The 20,632-nt window shown below is 40.1% G+C and overlaps 1 long non-coding RNA gene across 1 annotated transcript; it reads left to right on the top strand.

Moving 5' to 3' along the window:
* The first annotated feature begins 178 nt into the window (after positions 1–178).
* LOC111578210 (uncharacterized) lies at positions 179–6,079 on the top strand. The gene is made up of 3 exons (XR_008599839.1): positions 179–316; positions 387–501; positions 592–6,079. It is a non-coding gene; the product is annotated as an uncharacterized LOC111578210 (long non-coding RNA).
* The last annotated feature ends 14,553 nt before the right edge of the window (positions 6,080–20,632 follow it).

Here is a 20,632-nt window from a genome sequence, read left to right as displayed (position 1 = left end):
ATGTCATTTTGCTCCTTTTCTGGTGGGGAAGAGTACAAGAATCACTTCCAGCCTGGTGAGTGGGAAACAAAGTGTTCAGCTGCATGTGAAGATAAGAGTGCAATGAAAATAAATGTCTTTTTTTTTCTTCAGGTATGAAGAAAAAATAACTCGTGTCCACATTCAGAACACACATAAATATGTGTGTTCTGAATGTGGACACGAGTTATTTTCTAGCAAATCGAAGTTTGAGCACTCTTCTCCTTGGCCGGCCTTCTCAGAGACGATCCACGAGGACAGCGTGTCCAAACAGCCTGAAGCATGGGGACCCCTAAAGGTAGATTACTGCACTGGTTCTGGGATTAATCATGATCTGTAGATGCTGAGATATGATGGTTTATCTTTAGGTTTGTTGTGGGAAGTGTGGCAACGGATTGGGCCACGAGTTCTTGTACGACGGGCCGAGAGAGGGGCTGTCACGCTTCTGAATCTTCAGCAGCTCACTGAAGTTCATCCCTAAAGGTGATTCCTGCTATTTACCCATACAGGACAGGACAGGACAGGACACAGCTGAGGAATTACACCTTTATTATCCACTGTTTCCCTCCACAGAAGAGGCTGGTGGACAGAAAGGTGAGCAGTAAAAGAGGAACATGTTTGCTGAAGGTGCACACAGTGAATGAAGTGTTCGAGGACAAAGCCTGATGGATCTCCTGGACGCTGATGGACGGTGGGCGCATTAAACAGCAAGGAAAGAAAGAGGGTTTTTGGTTTAAATCGTGAGTCTAAAGACGGAAATAAAATCAGCAACTTTGCAGGTTTAGTTTAATAAGTTAATGTGTCAGTAGAATTAGATTTTCTTAGTTGTACACACTTTCTGAGCTGCAGTGCAAATTAGATGCACCTAAGACAGTAGAGTACTAAGACAAGAAATGCAGTTTAGCATCTAACTAGAGGGGTAAAAGCAGCAGTATTTACCTTTTGTAATGTATAGTATAAACAACAGTTTACAGTGCAGACAGAGATCTATGAATATGACATGAATATACAGATATATAGATTCAACATAAAATAGATCATTTTAATCTACAGGTGGAGATAAGTAGCAGTATGTGGAGTATAAACAGTACAGATGATATAAACCAGGGGTGTCAAACTCATTTTAGTTCAGGGGCAACATTCACGCCAATTTGATCTGAAGTGACCAGTACAATCATAGCATAATAACCTATAAATAACCACAACTCCACATTTTTCTTTTGTTTTAGTCCAAAAATATTCACGTTCAAGGAATTATCTTTTTTGCAAAACATTATGAACAACCTGAAATTTCTTAAGAGAAATAAGTTTAATTTCAACAATATTATGCCTCAGTTTATCATTTACACATTACAACTTCCAGAGCAGAGTGTCTACAAAGGAACACAACATTTAGTCTCAGGTATCTGGAACTGAATGATATAGTGTTTTACTTTATGATCAAAATGACAAAAGTCAGACAAAAAAGACCAAAAACAACAAAAACAAGACACAATATTGCAAAAATGAGAACAACAAAAAGAACAAATGACACAAGCGAGACAAAAAACAACGAATAAAGCAAAACACAGAATGACACAAGACAAAAAACACAAGCGAGACATAGAGGAAACACAAAACAACAAAAACAAGAAACAAAATGACAAAAACATGAGACAAACGACAAAAGTCTGTCAAAAAACAAGACAAAAAAAGACAAAATATTACAAAAATGAGACACAAAATGACAAAAGAACAATGAACAATCTAGTATTTTACTTTGTGATCAAAACAACTTGTCATGGTCTAGAAATTATTTTAAAATTATAGTTTTACAAATGCAAAATCTGCAATTAATGTCTTCTCTGTAATTTTTACACTTTACAAAGTCGTCCTGCGATTGGACCCTCTGGCGGGCTGCTTTTGGCCCGCAGGCCGCATGTTTGACACCCCTGATATAAACTGTATAAACATTTTAATGCTACGAGATATATGCAGTATTTATACAATATAAACTGTATAAACAATCTTGGGATACGAGATGTAGCATGTATGCAGTATGTGTAAATATATATTTAAATTCACCTATGAAATGTAAACATAGTGGAGAGCAGACTTTGTCCTTCTTCAAATGTGTAATTACACAATTCCATCAGTGGATGGGGCTATAGACTCTGAAAATATCCCACAAAAAACTGCTTTATAACTCACCAGACTGTATGTGGACATAAAGTATTTTTTTTTCTCGGTGCAGAAAGCGAAGATCTACAGACAGTTTTTAAGGTTAGAATTTTGGAATCCAACCAATCACAAAACACCATCAGGAGGCTTCTGATCAGCCCAAAATTCATTCTGCGGCACAAAAACGACCCCAAAACCACAGAATGATCTTCAGTTACAGGCAGAACAAGGAGTCCTGCAGCAGATTTGGTATTACATAAGGAGACAGAAGCAAGAAAGACAACACAAAACCCACAAAAGGTCTTCCAGAGTACCTCAAAAAATGTGTGCAATCGATGCTACAGTTTGTGTGAAGTTAACTAAGAATCCTTTCTTTACTTTTACTGCCTGAATTTATTGCACAGTGTTATATATTGTCTATAACAATCTATAACAGATTAATCTCATTTCTATGCTGTAGAACAACACGCAACATGCATTTTTAGTGGCTTTTTGCTGCCGCTGTACATTCATTTCTTCCTTTTTAGGAAAATTTCCTTTCGTAAATGTGGGAAGTTTCTGAATTCTGTCTATAAAATAAACTCTGCTCCATAAGAAAGATGTTTTCATCACAATAAATAGCTGTTTTAATGGGATTTGGTTGAAATTGTAGCTAAAATCCACCTATTGAGAGTGAAACCAGCGATCTTTTTTAGTATTGTTGGTAAAATGTTGGTTCTCAGCTCCTTGTTTTTCTACTCAGCACAGTTTTCCATTTATCTCTTCACGCGCTTCTTGGCTGGTGGTGTGGTGGAATTTCAAACAAAGCGAGGACGTGGGGGTGCGTTGGACGTCTCATGCTGTTTAAGTGTCTGGGATGAGCAGGTGTGGTGCTGCTGATTTCAAAGACTATGAGATCAGAGGGGGAGATGAAAGCTTTCGGTGTCAGTCACAGGATTAAGAAAAGGAAGTGCAAACATTCAGAGATGGTTACGCTGAAGCATTTACAGCAAAAACTATTTGATGTGATGATGATTTTGTCTGTAAGGTGTGATCAAAACTTTTCAGTTCACTGTGGAGAAAGTGGCAGTTAGAAATGTGCAGGTCTAGCGTGCTGGAGTCCCCTTGTAACTGAAGAATAGTATCGTTGATTGAGTTTAAAGGTTTTTGTCTAAAGTGATGCTCAGGTCACTGTTATTTCCAATGTTTAGCCAAGAGCGAAATAAGATGATTGTTGGGATAGCAAGTCTAATATTAAGGCAAACATTGTAAAGTACCTGAGCAATTTAAATATTACTGTTAAAACCATACAAAATGATGTAAATTACAAATCTACCTGACTAAAATAAACTGAAAGATAGACAGAGACCCTGCAAGATTACACATGGTAAACCCAACAAATCTAAGAATTTCCTAAGTTTATTTGCAACAATGGAGAGGAAAAACTCATTTTAACAGAGATCCTCCAGCAGAAGCAGGCTCAGAGAGAACTGACGTCTGCCTCGACCGGTCGGGGTGACGGTAAATGGGAAAGTAAAGATAGCAGAAAGAAACAAACAAAAGAACTTGAACACTGGACAGATTGGCAAGTACAGATGCTGCAGATTAGACCAGTGCAGCTCCACAACCAGAAATAGCTGCAGAAAGGTACAAGAAGAGAGAACAGAGAGGATAAAGTTAATAAAATGAAATAAATGCATGGAGCAAATGGGCGAAAAAGGATGAACACATGAAGACGGCCATGTGAACACGATAGCTAAGGAAAAATTCATTGGTTAGTTTTTTTAAAAAGCGCCAAATCCCATGAAATGCCACTAATTCAAACTGATAGCTGTAGCGCTAATGTTGCCTCATCTCCATGTCTCCATTAAGCAACTCATGCCTTCACTGTCACTGGTTATACACCACCATTCAAAAGATTAGGCTCACCCAGACAGTTTAATGTTTTCCATGAAAACTCCCACTTTTATCCATGTGCTAACAGAACTGCACAAGGGTTTTCTAATCATCAATGAGCCTTTCAACACCATTAGCTAACACAATGTAGCATTAGAACACAGGAGTGATGGTTGCTGGAAATGTTCCTCTGTACCCCTATGGAGATATTCCATTAAAAATCAGCTGTTTCCAGCTACAATAGTCATTTACCACATTAACAATGTCTACACTGTATTTGTGATTGATTCATTTAATGTTATCTTCATTGGAAACAAAAAACTGCTTTTCTTTAAAGATTAAGGACATTTCTAAGTGAGCTTAAACTTTTGAACAGCAGTGTAAGTGCCTCTTCTGTATTGCCACCATGCACAGCTGCTAAACAGATCAAACTGTGAACTTGCGAGTGGGAAAAGGAAAGTCTGAAAGTGGAAGAGTGACATCCTCAACCAAAATCCAAAAGATAAACCAGATGCGAGAGGGAAAAATAAAGGGGGAAACTGCTCCGAACGCAGGACTGTAATTAGCATCTACTATCTGGGAGAACAGTCTCTGTGGCTGGCATCTGAGCACAGCTGTATGGCCGAGAGGAAGCAAACAGGAAGACGTGGTAATCCTCTGATAGAATCATGAGGCAGATTTTTCTCCCGCTGACCTCTGGGGCTCATCCTGCTCCTGAGCAAACGGGATCCTTAATTACATTAAACCACTGCCACTGCAACAGTCCCCAAGGCCGAGCCCGGAGCTGGAGCTGAACACGTGTGCACCGCTGCCATGTTGCTTTGATTGTAACGTGTACACGCCTGTTGCTTAGATGTGGATGTTTATGGGGCGCTGCACCTGCTTCTGTTAACTCATTCTGACTTTATACATCATCAGGGTAGCGTTTGCTGCAACATCTGCCCTCCAGCGCTTCACAACGGGAGCTGGGATCACTTAGTTGCAGGAATAAGGCTCCTGAATACATGGCTGTAAGAAAAATAAAGACATTTCCTTTCATCAGGGAGTAATATCTACAGAATGTGAGCTAAGCAGCTGTACAGGACGTCTCCATCCATACGTGGACGGCTGCCCTGCACATGTTTCAGACGTACACATGTCGGCCGTCTGCCTCTGAGTAACGAATGGAAGGAAAAACAGAGCTTTTTTACATGACACCGGAATGTGATTTCCGCTCTGAAGCAAAGGAACGTTGAGGGAACTGGAGGTTCTGCTGGTCGGGTATTGTTGCAACTCTGGCAGGATCACATGGGTCATTCCAGAACTGGAGGACATTTACATCAAATTTCAAATAATCCACGTACAAAATACTAAAACATGCGGTTGTTGTGTAAATGTTCTTGTCCTCAGACCAAATCTAAAAAAACTAGGAGAAAAGAATGTTAAAAATATCTTTAAATTCCAAATCAGTCTGAACTTTCCCCTAAAATGTCATTTTTCTCTTGTTCCACCCCCCTGATGACCAAATTCAATCTCACATAAAACAGTTAAAATGAAATTTAAATTTCTTTTTTTGTTTTCTTTTTTCATTGATGTCTCTTGTAATTGAAGAAGCATTTTTTTGATCAACACAATATTTTAAATAATAATTGTTTTACATGGAACGTGTGTCCCACAACAACTCTGTTAGCAGAACCTTTTTAGCTGGTAGAAGAAGAAGAAAACAGTGAATCACATGAGATGCTGGAATTAACATCAGCAAGTTTTCCTAAAGAACGAGTAGAGCAAAACTATGTCCTCTCTTCTATTTTTCATGTTTCAATAACATTGTCTTGATTGAATGTCTTGTTTTGGTCTTGTTTATGTCATTTTGTTTTGTTTCTGACATTTTCTGTTTCATTTTTGTCATTTTGTATCTTGTTTTTGTCATTTTGTGTTGTTTTTGTCATTTTGTGTCTTGTTTTTGTTATTGTGTCTTATTTTTGTCATTTTGTGTCTTGTTTTTGCCGTTTTGTGTCTTATGTCGTTTTTATCTCGTTTTTGTCATTTTTTGTCTGGTTTATGTCATTTTGTGTCTTGTTTTTGTCATTTTGTGTCTTGTTTTTGTCATTTTGTGTCTTGTTTTTGTCTTTTGTGTCTTGTTTTTGTCATTTTGTGTCTTGTTTTTGTCGTTTTCTGTCCCGTTTCTGTCATTTTGTGTCTTGTTTTTGTCATTCTGTGTCTTGTTTTAGTCATTGTGTGTCTTGTTTTTGTCATTTTCTTTCCCGTTTCTGTCATATTGTGTCTTGTTTCTGTAGTCAACATCATCAGTTTTCCTACAGAATGTGTAGATCAAAGCTATGTCCTCTCTTCTATTTTTCATCTTTTCATCCCATTGTCAGCCTTGATTGAACGTCTCACTCTACCTCATATTATCAGGATCAGACTAATTCTTTGGACTGTTTTCCATCAGTCAGTTTGTCCTCTTGGTCAGCAGTAACAGCAGCTAAATATCTAGCTTCTACTGCTGAGAAAAAGATCACATTAGCATGGATTAGCAACCCTGTTACTGTGATTAGAGTAGGGTTAGCAAACACCACAGAAAACATGGAATAAAAATGCTGCCATTGATGTGGAAGCTGAGCTAATCAATACCTATTATTGATGAATATGGAGCAGAAAACTGTAAAAGAAAAGGTTTATTTTTCAAACATTTAAAGCCCAAATGTCCTCCAGTTCTGGAATGACTCGTGTTTAAAAGAGAAACCCCAAACAGGAATATTTCTGCTCATCTCTTCTGAAAGGCCCGAGAGTGAACCTCAACACGAGATGACGTGTAGTTTACAGAGAGCATAAACAGATTTTACGTGGTGTGGTCACATGAAACGCACATCTCAATGGGCCACATTGGTTATAAACACTGTAAAAGTGGAATGAGGGGGCGATAAAAATACAATTGCATTAAGGAAGAAACCTCAAATTTCACTTCTTTCCAACAAAACGTCAACACTTTAGCTGTGTGAGAGGCTGTGCAGAATGCAAACTTGCGCAGCAAAGCCAAAAAAGCACCCAGTAAAATCCCAAGTATGAGGGCTGGCAGTAAGAAAATAAACAATATGTGAGATTTCAATGGCTTCTGCCACTTTATTGTCGTTTTTATCACGTGATCACATTCCTGTTTCCGAGTGCTGCCAGCTTCAATAACACACACGGGCATATGCGTATGTATAACTTGACTCAGTCGCTATCTGAAGCTCCGATCTGCTGCAGGGAGATAGGACCCTGAGACGGCAGGTCGCTCTCACAGCTTCAAAGGAATGCTTGAGGTGTGTGGCGCTGGCATTGTTCGCACACATCGGGGAGAGGGGTCCTTGTTTTGGGCTGGACTGACTGAGGGATGAGAGGAAAGGTTTAAAAGGAGGAGAAGAAGTCTGGCTGATTGTGTGCCCACATGTCATCTTTTATCCGGCCTTGATCAGAGGCTATGGGGGGCTTTGAAAGGCCTCAGAGGTGGTCACACTAATCCAGAGAGAAACTGTGGAAGTGCAGCGCTCATCACGCCACATTAATATTCCCTTTACTCTGTCAGTTTTATGTAATTTGCAGTAAATTTTAGAAAACAGTCACTTTAGCTTCACAAAAACACTAGAATTGAACAACTTCCTTATCCGCCTCTAAATCTGTATACGTTTATTTAATCAGCAAAAAAAAAAATCAAAGTTTAAAATTGAAAGTTAATTAATTAATATAGAGCAACTTTACCTAATATAGAGCAACTTTAGCTAATGTAGATAAATTTTAACTAATATAGAGCAACTTTAACTCATTAAGAGCAACTCTAGCTAATAAAAAGGAACTTAAACTGTTGTGGAGCAATACTAATATGGAGCAACTTTAATTCATTTAGAGCAACTTTAACTCATTTTTGAGCAACTTAAATTAATATAAAGCAACTTAAACTAATATGGAGCAACTTTAACTCATTTAACTCAACACAATAAGAGCAACTTTAATTCATGTACACTACCGTTCAAAAGTTTGGAGTCACTTAGAAATGCCCTTATTTTTGAAAGAAAAGCAATTTGTTTTCAATGAAGGTAACATTAAATGAATGATAAATCCAGTGTAGACATTGTTAATGTGGTAAATGACTATTGTAGCTGGAAACAGCTGATTTTTAATGGAATATCTCCATAGAGGTACAGAGGAACATTTCCAGCAACCATCACTCCTGTGTTCTAATGCTACATTGTGTTAGCTAATGGTGTTGAAAGGCTCATTGATGATTAGAAAACCCTTGTGCAGTTATGTTAGCACATGGATAGAAGTGTGAGTTTTCATGGAAAACATGGAATTGTCTGGGTGATCCCAAACTTTTGAACGGTAGTATATATGTTTGTTTAACCCCTTGACCCCTATTCTCGCAAATTCGCATCATACCACTTTCATTCAGACTGCAGCCAAGATAGCATATCCATTCCCCCAATGCCGGCTTGTGCATATTCAATACGTACCTTGGAACCTTTGCCAAAACCGGTTCCTCATAGGACTGGTAGGAGTGGGACCTAATTATTATATAACTGTTGTTATTATTATATATATGTTCTATGTGTAATAGACAAATTAACAATCTCCACCTATTTTAGCATCAGCTGGAAAGCAAAAACACGCAATTTTTTTTTTTTTTTACAATTAATTTAATTGTAAATAAGTTCAGGTGTCAAGGGGTTAGTTTGTACAAAAATCAGAGTGTAAAATTGAAAATTCAGTGCTGTTGTGCAGCTTATTTGTATTTTCTTTTGGGTTTTTCTTTGTCAGTGTTGGAGCTGGTACAGTTAGAGCATGAATGCAATGTAATTTGTAATTGCTGTGATATAAATAAAATTGAATTGAATGAGAGGATCAATGTCAGTTTTATGTTTTTGCAGTAAACACCTTAGTCGCCTGAGCTTCACATAAACACTAAAATCAGAGAGCCACAACTTCAAACAAGAAAAGCACTCAGATCGCAGTACTCCACCAAGGCTGCTCAGTCATTTTATGATTTCCAACGGATGAAATCTTTAAACAATTCATGGTCTGCAGCTGTGGATTTGTAGTAGGATCACAATCATGTGATCGTCAGCAGGCAGCTGATGTAGTGTTCACTTGTTGTCATGGTTACAGTGACGTCGTGCCGCTATCTCACAATGATACAGAAATGTTTAACAAATCCGTGGATCAAGACTATAAGCCTAAAATCTGGGTCTTGGTCCTTGTGTCATTTCTGATCTTCCCTGAAAATTTAATCCAAAACCTGTTAGTCCATTTTTGAATAATGTTACTAACAAACAGACAGACAGACAGACAGACAGACAGACAGACAAACCAACGCTGACCGTCACATAACTCCCCCGCGTTCCTTAGCAGAGTAAAAAGTTTAGCATTTAGCAGTGGAATGGCTTCAGGTTACTACAAATGTAACCTAATGCTTTTTATTACTCCGCCAAAGAACGCGATGGAGTTATGTGACGATCAGTGTTGGTTTGTCTGTCTGTCTGTCTGTTAGCAACATTAATCAAAAATGGACCAATGGATTTGGATGAAATCTTCAGGGCAGTTTAGAAATGACACAAGGACCAAGTGATTAGATTTTGGCAGTGATACGTCTTATGGTCCGGCCTGGGTGGTCACACTAATCCTGACAGAAACTGTGGAAGTGCAGCGTTCATCACGCCGCATATATATTCCCCTTTACTCTGTGTTTGCTGTGCGAGTTTCAGCGTCAGAGGCTGGCGAAAATGATCAAATGGAGCCCAAGATAAAAGTGTGCCAGAGGCCAGGAAACATTTATCAAGCGCTCTGTCTTCAGCGTATGGAAATATCAGGCGGGTTTAGGATTTCAGCGGAGTGATTTAAAAGGAGGCTCGGCTCGCTGATAGACTGTGGAAAAAGCTGTATTTGTGTCAGCGCATGTCCAGAAACATCAGAGGCCTTTGACGTCTGGGGAGGTTTTACGGCACGCTAAAAACATCTTCTCAGACAGAGACTGAGCAGCGCTGTGGAGGAATAAGTAATTACCTCAGTCTTTCCCTGGGTACGGTGCCACAGACTGTCCCAACCCCCCACCAGAGCTGCACCCACCCACCCAGCTAACCCTCAGCTCCCTGCAATTTGTGGCTGCTCATCCTCTGTCATCTTGCTTGGTAATCCAGGCGTGCTTCGTATGAGATCCAGCTCATGCTCTGTGTGTGTGCGTGTTTGTGCGCACTCCTTCCATGTTTGATCTTGCAGTTTTCTGTCGGTGTCTCGTCTGCACACGAAGCTGCAGGACTTGTCGCTCCCCGCAGACCCCAGATGGGTGGTCGTAATAGTCAAAAGTGGCTCTTTGGTCGTGCTGATTGCTAACTTCTGTGCAGAAAATGCTCAGAGGTGCCTGAGCGCTTTATTCTGCATGGTTATTACGATCCAATCAGAAACCTATAATCACTGCCAGTGTTATGACATAGTTAAGGAGCTGCTCTGACTTCAGCGTTTCTTTAGTAGATGTTGGGGAAGTTGGTGTTTTTTCCACTGATGATCAACAAGTAGAGAAGAAAGAAATGCATATAGGGACAGATGCAGGTATTATTAGGAATGTGCAGACAGTAAATGCTACTTCTGTTAAAGCTACAAGCTCATTTAAAGCTCACTAATTACCTCGTTTTATCTGTGTGTTGAACAGATGACCATATTTAAAATTAAAAGACTGGTCAATTGGGTCTTCTATAACAAAATGTTGACATTATTAGTATGAAAAGAAACATTATCATTATTTTAAAGTTCTAGTTAAAGTGTATATTGTGAAAATCAAAAACAGACACTTTTCTTTGATATAAATTACAGCTTTTATCCCAAAAACAATCATTGTTAGTGCTTAAAAGCTCCTTTGATTCTGGTTTAATTTTATTTACAGTCATTTCCAGTAAGCATTATTTGTGTTATGGTTACACTAATGGTCATTTAGAAATGTCCTTATTTTTGAAAGAAAAGCATTTTTTTTCTATGAAGATAACATGAAATGAATGATAAATCCAGTGTAGACATTGTTAATGTGGTAAATGACTATTGTAGCTGGAAACAGCTGATTTTTAATGGAATATCTCCATAGAGGTACAGAGGAACATTTCCAGCAACCATCACTCCTGTGTTCTAATGCTACATTGTGTTAGCTAATGGTGTTGAAAGGCTCATTGATGATTAGAAAACCCTTGTGCAGTTATGTTAGCACATGGATAAAAGTGGGAGTTTTCATGGAAAACATGAAATTGTCTGAATGACCCCAAGCTTTGGAACGGTAGTGGAGTCAACTTTAACTAATATAGAGCAACTTTAATATCGAGCAACTCTGACTAAAGCAGGACAACTTTAACTAATATAGAGGAACTGTAATTAATATACAGCAACTGTAGCTAATGTAGGGCAACTTCAACTCCTTTTTGAGCAACTTTAACAAATAATATCAGCTTTAACGAATATAGGGCAACTTTAATTCATGACATTTAATTTTAAGTCATATAAGACTCTATCATGATATTATTTTTGTATTTCTGACTTTTGAACATCTTTAGGAGGATCTGTGTCTCCTTCAAAATGACTGACACAGAGTCTCTACCCTCCCTGATAGTGTGTGATACTTCAAATTAGGCATGGAATACTTTTTATACGTATCATAACTCACCGCCTTAAAGCAAATAATTTCATTTCAGAAGCACATCTCACTTCTGGAATACTGCACAAAGAATAACCATTATGGTATTTACATAAAGCATCATTCTCTGAGTGTGTCTGTTTGCGTATCTGGATCATCCATGTTGCACCACTGAGGGGAATTCCACATACCTCTGCAGCTTCATGCCCCTCAGCATCTGTTGAGCAACACGCTCACCTTAAACTAATCTACCTCAGAGCCAACTATCCTTCCAGAGCCATCACTCATCACTTCCTTAGGCAGAAATGATCCTTTAGCGCATGATTAATATCACAGTTTGGCACTCTCAAACTTTAATTCACCACATTTGAACTTTTATTCTTTTATTTTGGTGCCAGAAAAGCAAAAACCCCATAATCTCTGCTGTCAGTCACCCTGCAGTAAGTGTTTATCTCTCCTTATTGGCTTGTCAGTGCTCTGGATTATGCTGGAGAGAACAACATGTTTTGCCAAATACTTAAGACAGAGAGCTGTAACAATTATTGCAGGAAGCGGCTGGTCAAAACAGAATCCAAATTAATGTAAGATGTGTGTTTTGGGGAAGTCCGCAGAAATAAAAGCCGTCCGGCGGCTCTGTTGTGTCCCAAAAAACACAGACCTCCAAACCCAAAGTGAGACCAGATGCAGGAAGAAGAGGACGGTCTGTGTGCGAGACTGTTGGTGCAGGGGTTAAAAAAGAAGAGGTCACAGTCTCAGAATACATTCCCACAGGAATGAAGCCTCACAGACAACCCAGAGTGATTATCAGCAGCAGCAACAAAGCGAGGGCGTGGCGCTGCTGCTGCTGCTGTTGCTGCTGCTGCTGCTGCTGCTGCTGCTGCTGCTTCTGCTGCTGCTGCTGCTGCTGCTGCTGCTTGCTGCTGCTGCTGCTGCTGCTGCTGCTGCTGCTGCTGCTGCTTCTGCTGCTGCTGCTGCTGCTGCTGCTGCTGCTTGCTGCTGCTGCTGCAGCTGCTTCTGCTGCTGCTGCTGCTGCTGCTGCTTCTGCTGCTGCTGCTGCTTGCTGCTGCTGCTGCTGCTGCTGCAGCTGCTTCTGCTGCTGCTGCTGCTGCTGCTGCTGCAGCTGCTGCTGCTGCTGCTGCTGCAGCTGCTTCTGCTGCTGCTGCTGCTTCTGCTGCTGCTGCTGCTGCTGCTGCTGCTGCTGCTTCTGCTGCTGCTGCTGCTGCTGCTTCTGCTGCTGCTGCTGCTGCTGCTGCTGCTGCTGCAGCTGCTGCTGCTTGCTGCTGCTGCTGCTGCTGCTGCTGCTGCTGCTGCTGCTGCTGCTGCTGCTGCAGCTGCAGCTGCTGCTGCTGCTGCTGCTGCTGCTGCTGCTGCTGCTGCTGCTGCTGCTGCTGCTGCAGCTGCTGCTGCTGCTGCTGCTGCTGCTGCTGCTGCTGCTGCTGCAGCTGCTGCTGCGAGGAACGAGGACAGACGTGCAGCTTTAGCGTGACTCAAGATTACCAAGCTGGGCTAATTTATGAAATGAAGTCATGATCTAAAATGTAAGACGTAGCACAGCAGAGTTAAATAAGGAGATTAATATCCGTTTCATGTAGTTGCAGTAAACACCTTAGTCACCTTCGCTTTATGTGAACACTAGAATCAAGGAGCAGCAACTTTCCAAAAGGAGCAAAATCCATTTCCACCTCTAAATCTCACTAATTATATAGAAGTTTGTTGAATCTGTACAAAAAACAAGAGCATAAAATTGAAATTTTGCTGTTTTTGTGCAACTTAATTGCAGTTTTTATTGGGTTTTTCTTTGTCAGTGTTGGAGCTGGTATAGTTTGAGCTTGAAAGAAAAGATCAATATCAGTTTTATGTATTTACAGTAAATGTTAGACAACAGACAATCACTTTACCTTCACATAAACACTAGAATCAGACAAAAGTAACTTTAAAAAAGGAACAAAATCCATTTCCACCTCTAAATCTCACTAATTATATTTTGCTGTTTTTTTTTTTAACAAAAAACAGAGCAAAAATAGAAAATTTGATGCTTTTCTGCAACTCAATTGCATTTTTTATTGTTTTTTTCTTTGCAAATATTGAAGCTACTATAGTTAGAGCTTGAATGAGAGGATCTGTATCAGTTGGATGTATTTGCACTTTAGTCACCTGAGCTTCACATAAGCGCTAGAATCAGGGAGAAACAAGTTTTAAAAAGGAGCAAAATCTCTTCTAAATCTTTCTAATTATCCATGTTTTGTTTAATTTGTACAAAAACAGAGTAAAAATGGAAAATCGACTGCTTTTCTGCAACTTAATTGCATTTTTATTGGGTTTTTCTTTGTGAGTGTTGGTGCTGGTATACTTAGAGCTTGAGGATCAATATCCGTTTTCTGTAAACACCTTAGTTACTGTAGCTTCACATAAACACTGAAATCAGAGAGCAGCAGCTTCAGAAAAGGAGCAAAATCCATTTTCATCTCTAAATCTCACTAATCATATACACGTTTGTTTTGTTTTGGTTTAAGAAACAAGAGTGTAAAATTGATCATTCGCTGCTTTTCTGCAACTTAATTGAAATTTTTATTGGGTTTTCTTTATGAGTGTTGGGGCTAATATAGTTAGAGCTTGAACGAGAGGATCAATAACAGTTTTATGTATTTGCAGTAAACATTAGACAACAAACTGTCAATTTAGTTTCATATTAACACTAGAATGAATCTTTATCCGCCGCCAAATCTGTATGTGTTTGGTTAATCTGCACAAAAACAAGAGTATAAACTTGAAAATTTACTGCTTTTGTGCAAGTTCATTGCATTTTTTGGGGGTTTTTCATTAGAATCAGGGAGAAACAACTTTTAAAAATGGTACAAAATCTTTATCCACTTCTAAACCTCACTAGTTATACATGTTTTGTTTTGTTTTTGTACGAAAATCAAAGTATAAATTTGATCATTTTCTGCTTTTTGCAACTTAATTAGATTTTTTTATTGGGTTTTTCTTTGTGAGTGTTGGTGTTGGTATAGTTAGAGCTTGAATGAGAGGATCAATATCAGTTTTCTGTAAACACCTTAGTCATCATAGCTTCACATAAACACTAGAATCAGGAAAAAGGAATAAAATCCAAATCCACCTCTCACTAATTATATATGTTTTGTTTTATTTTTATGCCAAAAATCTGAGTGTACAATTGAAAATGTTATTTTTGTACAAATTATTTGGAAAGTTTTTGAATTTTTCAGTTTTTTGTGAGTGTTTGAGCTGATATAATCAGGTTAAATGGGCTTTTACAGCTTTATTTTCCTGTTTTTACTGTAGTCTTTCGTGTTAAACTGAATTAATCTCATTGGTGGAAAATAACCAAGCATATTTACTCAATTACCACACTTAAGTACAATTTTGTGGTACTTTACTAGAGTATTTCTGTTTTATGCTATTTTTTACTTCCATTCCGCTATATTTGAGTACTTTCTACTCCACTACATTCACAAAAAAAGAGATTACACAGTAGCTTTACAACATATTTTTAAAGATTAAATAATTTTTTTCTTCTAATATCTTACAAAAAGTAGTCAGAAACCCATTTAGGTGATTTTTCATCTTAAACCGCCCACATTGTTTCATTCATTCATTCAGTAAATGTTTAAATAATCCAATATCTCAGCAAATATCGCAGATTAGAGAGTAAATATCCAAAGACTGAAACAGATTTATGTATCAGAACTTAGTTTCTTCATCTTTTCTCTCCCTTTAACATGCTGCCGACACACTGATGCTTCAGTATTAATAATCATAACATGTTTATTTTGCAGGAAAACCATATTTCTGAACTCTTCTTTTTAACTTTCCTCCTTCTCAGACAGTTGTGACTGTTTGTTTTAAGTAAAGCTTTTAGAGGGTCGGAGAAACGTGAACATTTTACAACTTTTGATTCAAGCGAGTTGAACTAAACAACTTGTCAGTCCACAAAGTGAAATATCCAACTTTCAGACCTCGTTTATCTCCCGGCAGCTCCGTTTTTCCCCCTGCTAGGTCACATATTTGGTATACTCCTGTCCCCTTTGGCCAAAACAACCATCAGCACCTTTAGCTGATGGTTTGCTTGTTTGAGACGCACATGATTTTGCATTCCTGTAGACAGGCCCCACAGGGTAGAAGCATATCTGCTGTTTCTGCAGCATGAAACAGTTTAAGCGAGTCTTTCTGGCCTGCAGGATCTCTCAGGGCAGGTGATACTGTTCCAGCAGACCTGACTCAACAGTGAGGCAATGGACAGGAGACTGTTTTTTTTTTTTTTGTTTTTTTTTTTCAGGATGACAGCTCTGTTTTCTCACAGTCGCTGTGGCAGATTGGAATTTTAAAAACATGGGAAACTCCAGAAAGCGGAGACAAACTGCTGTGGTTTTTACACCAGCAATTACAGTCAGTTAACACCCATCTGATGGCTGTTTGTGTTTTTATTTACAGAGATCCGGCTCGACTTGTTAACATAAATGAGCCACCATTTAAATTACCCGGCTCTTCGTCCGTCCACGGTTGTTTTGGACGGTGTGAATGTGAACAAGCGCCTCCAGCTGGGTGGCGGTTCTGGCCCAGTAACAGTAGCACAGTGTTCAACCCGGCCGTCCGTGTCAGAGGAGCTCCAACGATGGAAAGAAAGTTGTTTTTCACACACTGGGCGGAAATACATGGTGACAGTGACACATAAAAGGCAGAGCTGAGGTTTGGAGCTGACGTCATGGCAATCAGCGAGGCCCTTCAATGAAAGGAAGCCACACAGAGCAGCCCACAAGCATTTCAGTCTGGGATCGGGTACCGCAACTGGTATATGTGCACGCAGGCTGGAACAATAGGCCTCCACAGCAGCGTGGATGTATGTATAAAACCCCGCAGGCGTAAAATAAAGTCTCTCTGCAGCAGTTTCACCTTTACGGTTCTGTCAGATTTGCAGTGAATCCCCCAAACTGAGCTGGGAGGCACGAAACTGTATCCTCAACTAATCACACGTGTCTCTTTTTTAGCGTCTCTTTTTAAACTCGCAGCTCCTCCACCCTTCCTAACACACCCAACATCACTTAGAAGCCAACCGCCAGATCCCACTTTCCACCACAGAGCTGTGGATTAGAAAAGGAGGCATTTCCCAAATGGTCTGCGGCTTATGTGATGACATGATTGTCATTCAGTTTAATTCCCTCTGTGCTCTTCACAGTCCCGCTCGCCTGATGCTACAATAAAGTACAGAGCGAAAGTAAATAACAGTTTTAAAGAAGCGCCAGGCTCCTGTACAGACTTGCTCCCTGGAAAGGCATTTTGGTTTTTATTGTCAGGATGAAAGACGTATTGAAAATTGTTCCGAGCAGCTGCTTTCTAGTAGCCGCTCGCATGAATTTTTGTTTATGTGAAAATATCTTTAAGTCGATTTCTTTCGTCTAACCCCAGTAATGTTGGAACGAAACCCAGCGAGCTCTTCTTTAGATAGAAATTACTCCCATGTTGAACTGGGGCCTCTGCACTGTTTTAATGCTTTCAAGGCTGCTGAGTGTTGCATAAGCTCCAAACATCTCTCCTCTCAGATCTTCGGTGCATTGATCCATTCAGTGATGTCTGGATAAAGCTGCAGGGCAAGTCTGGGAGTCTGAAAGTCGTGCTGGAGGCGAAAAAGTTGGACGCACCTGTGTGAAGGTGGAGGAAGATGTGGGGACAGAAAAGTGTGTGTGGACGAAGAGATCAGAGTGATTTTTGTTCTGCAGTCATCTGTCATTCTTACCGACTTTGCTTACATTTGCAGATAAAAGTTGTGAGGGTGGAGCTTCACAGACGCTTTGTTGTCGGCTCTTGTATTCTGTGATCCTCGCTACCTGAGGGTTCAACATCTTATATGCAGGACAGAGTCTGCATGGCATCTGTTGTTTCTTCAAAGAGATGCCACAATGGGAGCTTGTTTTTGGTATGAGCCCTTTTAGTCCGTTAACCGCACGAAGACGTGGCGATCTCGATGAAAAGTTCATTTGTTTAGCAGTCGTACCTCATACGAAATATCTTGGAGGTGCATCCAGCAAATGCAGTTCATTGTCACTAAATATCTTGATAATTCATTCCAGACTCAACAAGAAAAGCACTCAGAGAGCTCAGTACTCTCTCAGAAGACAAGGCTGCTGAGTCGTTGTATGATTTCTGACGGATGAAATCTTTAATAAAAAAATGACCTTGCGCTGAGCTCAGGTGTGTGTTATGCATGTGTTCTTTATGTACGGATACCGAATCACGTGACCTAAATATGTAGCGGATGGCAGGAATTGATGGAACTCGGAAACACCCCCACGATTTAATCAATTGCTCCCTGCATGATTTCTGACGGATAAGTCCTGATAAGTCTACAGCGGTGGATTTTTAGTGGGATCACAATCGTGATCATCAGCAGGCAGCTGATGTAGTGTTCGCTTGTTGTCATGGTTACAGTGACGCTGTGCCACTATCTCACAATGATACAGAAATCTGTAACCCTTTGATGCGTAGACCACATAAGGAGATACCCATTTTCCATTGGATTTGGGTCACTTTTGACCCAGGTTATGCATCAAAGGGTCAAATCCGTGGATTCAGACTATAAGCTGCATTACTGCCAAAATCTAATGACTTGGTCCTTGTGTCATTTCTGACCTTCCCTCAAAATTTCATCCAAATCCGTTAGTCTGTTTTTGAGTCATGTTGCTAACAGACAGACATACAGACGGACAAACGTACGTCAATCGCCACATCACTCCGCAGGCTGGGCCGCGGATAAATGAGCATCTCCTGGGCGGCGGTTTCAAAGATCCGTCATGATGGCTTAAAGGGTTCTGCTGGATATCGCGAATGGGTGACAGCTTCTTCCTCGTACTGGAAATTACAGAACCCGGAGTGGAATATTCAGCTTTTTGCAGGGGAGGATTTGTAATTTGCTCTAATGGCTGACACATGTAGGCGCCATCAGCAGGCCTCCGGCGATGGAAATGTGTATCTGTGGTACAGCAGCAGGAGACACCTGCAGGCACAACAGTTGGTCGTGTAGTCTGGACTGCACACTTGCATGCATAAATGCCTCCGCATGAACGTGAGCGCTCAGTAACGTAAACAAAGACAGAGACGTACGGACGCATTATGTATTATCTGACCTCGATCCTACATATACAATTCACAACTTGCATTTGTTTCCTCGACGCTGCTGCTGCCTGTTTGTTTCTTTAATCTCACTGTTTATGTTTCTGCGTCCAGACCTGTCAGTGTAACTCCAACTGCTGCAATTAGCGTGAGGGAAAAGCAAATAAAATGTCTGATGAAAGCAAAGCCCGGATCCTGACCTCACTCTGACTGAATCTAGCCAGCAGACAGTCGCATCCAGAGCTGTGAATTCCTCAGTGCCAAGCCGGCCTCTTTCTCAATGGATTTACAATGGCTGTTTGTGCCTCCAAACATGTCATTATTCTATATTTGCCTGGGTCATGTAAGAATCCACAGAGACCTTTGAGCGGATGGCAGAAAGTGCAAACACAGGCTTAGTAGAAGTTTATATTTTCCTTACAGGGACAGTTAAATGAAAAGATTGATTTCACTTTCGTGTCTCAGTGCAAAGGCTGAAAATAGGGAAACAACAAGTCTGGCTCTGTCTGAAAGTAACATAATCCACCTTCTAGGATCCCTGAAGCTCACTAATTAACATTCATGCACTATGGGTGACCCAGACAATTCCATGTTTTCCATGAAAACTCACACTTTTATCCATGTGCTAACATAACTGCACAAGGGTTTTCTAATCATCAATGAGCCTTTCAACACCATTAGCTAACACAATGTAGCATTAGAACACAGGAGTGATGGTTGCTGGAAATGTTCCTCTGTACCTCTATGGAGATATTCCATTAAAAATCTGCTGTTTCCAGCTACAATAGTCATTTACCACATTAACATGTCTAGACTGGATTTATCATTCATTTAATGTTATCTTCACTGAAAAAAATGCTATTCTTTAAAAAAATGGCGACATTTCTAAGTGACCCCAAACTTTTGAACGTTGGTGTACATCAAAAATAAAGCATATAATCAGTCATTTAACAGCACTCTGAGGGGAGTCACTGACCAAAAAAAAAAAATCACCCCAAACGTAACCACAAACAGTCAACTGTCATTTCATACTTTGGTCTCTGAGACACACAGAGCCACTTTTTAAAGTTATTATGCTGTTACCTGCCTGCTTTATATTCACTGTACTGATAAAAAAAAAAAAAAATTCATCCAACTTTATAATGAAGTGTTTTTCCCAAAACTTCAACCTTATCCTGAACCAAGCAATCTTTGTCTCCTCTGAGGATATCGAGCTGAGGAAAGATAAAATTAAAAAAACATCAAATTCTCAATTAACCATCACAGTGGGTTTACCATTTATTATCTCAGTTTGCTGCAGGGCTCGGAGTGTTAATGTTTGTGCACCTCTTTCAGACAGATTATCGACCCTTTACCTCCTTTTTTTCAGCCTCCCATCCATTCAAACAGCCGTCCTTGGTGTGTTAGTCAGCTTGAGAGTCTGAACTTCATCCCCCTGCCAGGAGAAACTCTACACCTGCAGCGTGGAGGGAACGTCCCGGTGCTGATCCTTCCTGTACAGGCCCTGAAGGTGACACACTCACATACTGTATTTATGGGAACAGAGCAGCTTGCAGGACTCTTCACTTCAGGCCTTTTGTGTCGGGAGACTTTGTCGCCTCTGTGTTGGATTAGTGTTGAGTCTCAGGGTGCAGCGAGAGTGCAGCAGGTTTTAGATGGACATCCTCGGGGCTTCTGGTATTCACTGGGCTGACTCACACATCTATCATATGGGTTCAAAGGGAGGATTTTCCTCTGTGGGGTCACTTTACATCTGAGAAAAATCATGCTACTAAGCAGCAAAAACATTAAAAACTTTTCTGCTTGTGTCAGATGTTCTCTTGAAAA

Source organism: Amphiprion ocellaris, chromosome 19 (assembly GCF_022539595.1).
Source record: "Amphiprion ocellaris isolate individual 3 ecotype Okinawa chromosome 19, ASM2253959v1, whole genome shotgun sequence".
In the NCBI taxonomy this organism is placed as follows: Eukaryota; Metazoa; Chordata; class Actinopteri; family Pomacentridae; genus Amphiprion; species Amphiprion ocellaris.
Note: the sequence above shows the minus strand (reverse complement) of the source record. Positions and strands in the feature narration are given on the sequence as shown.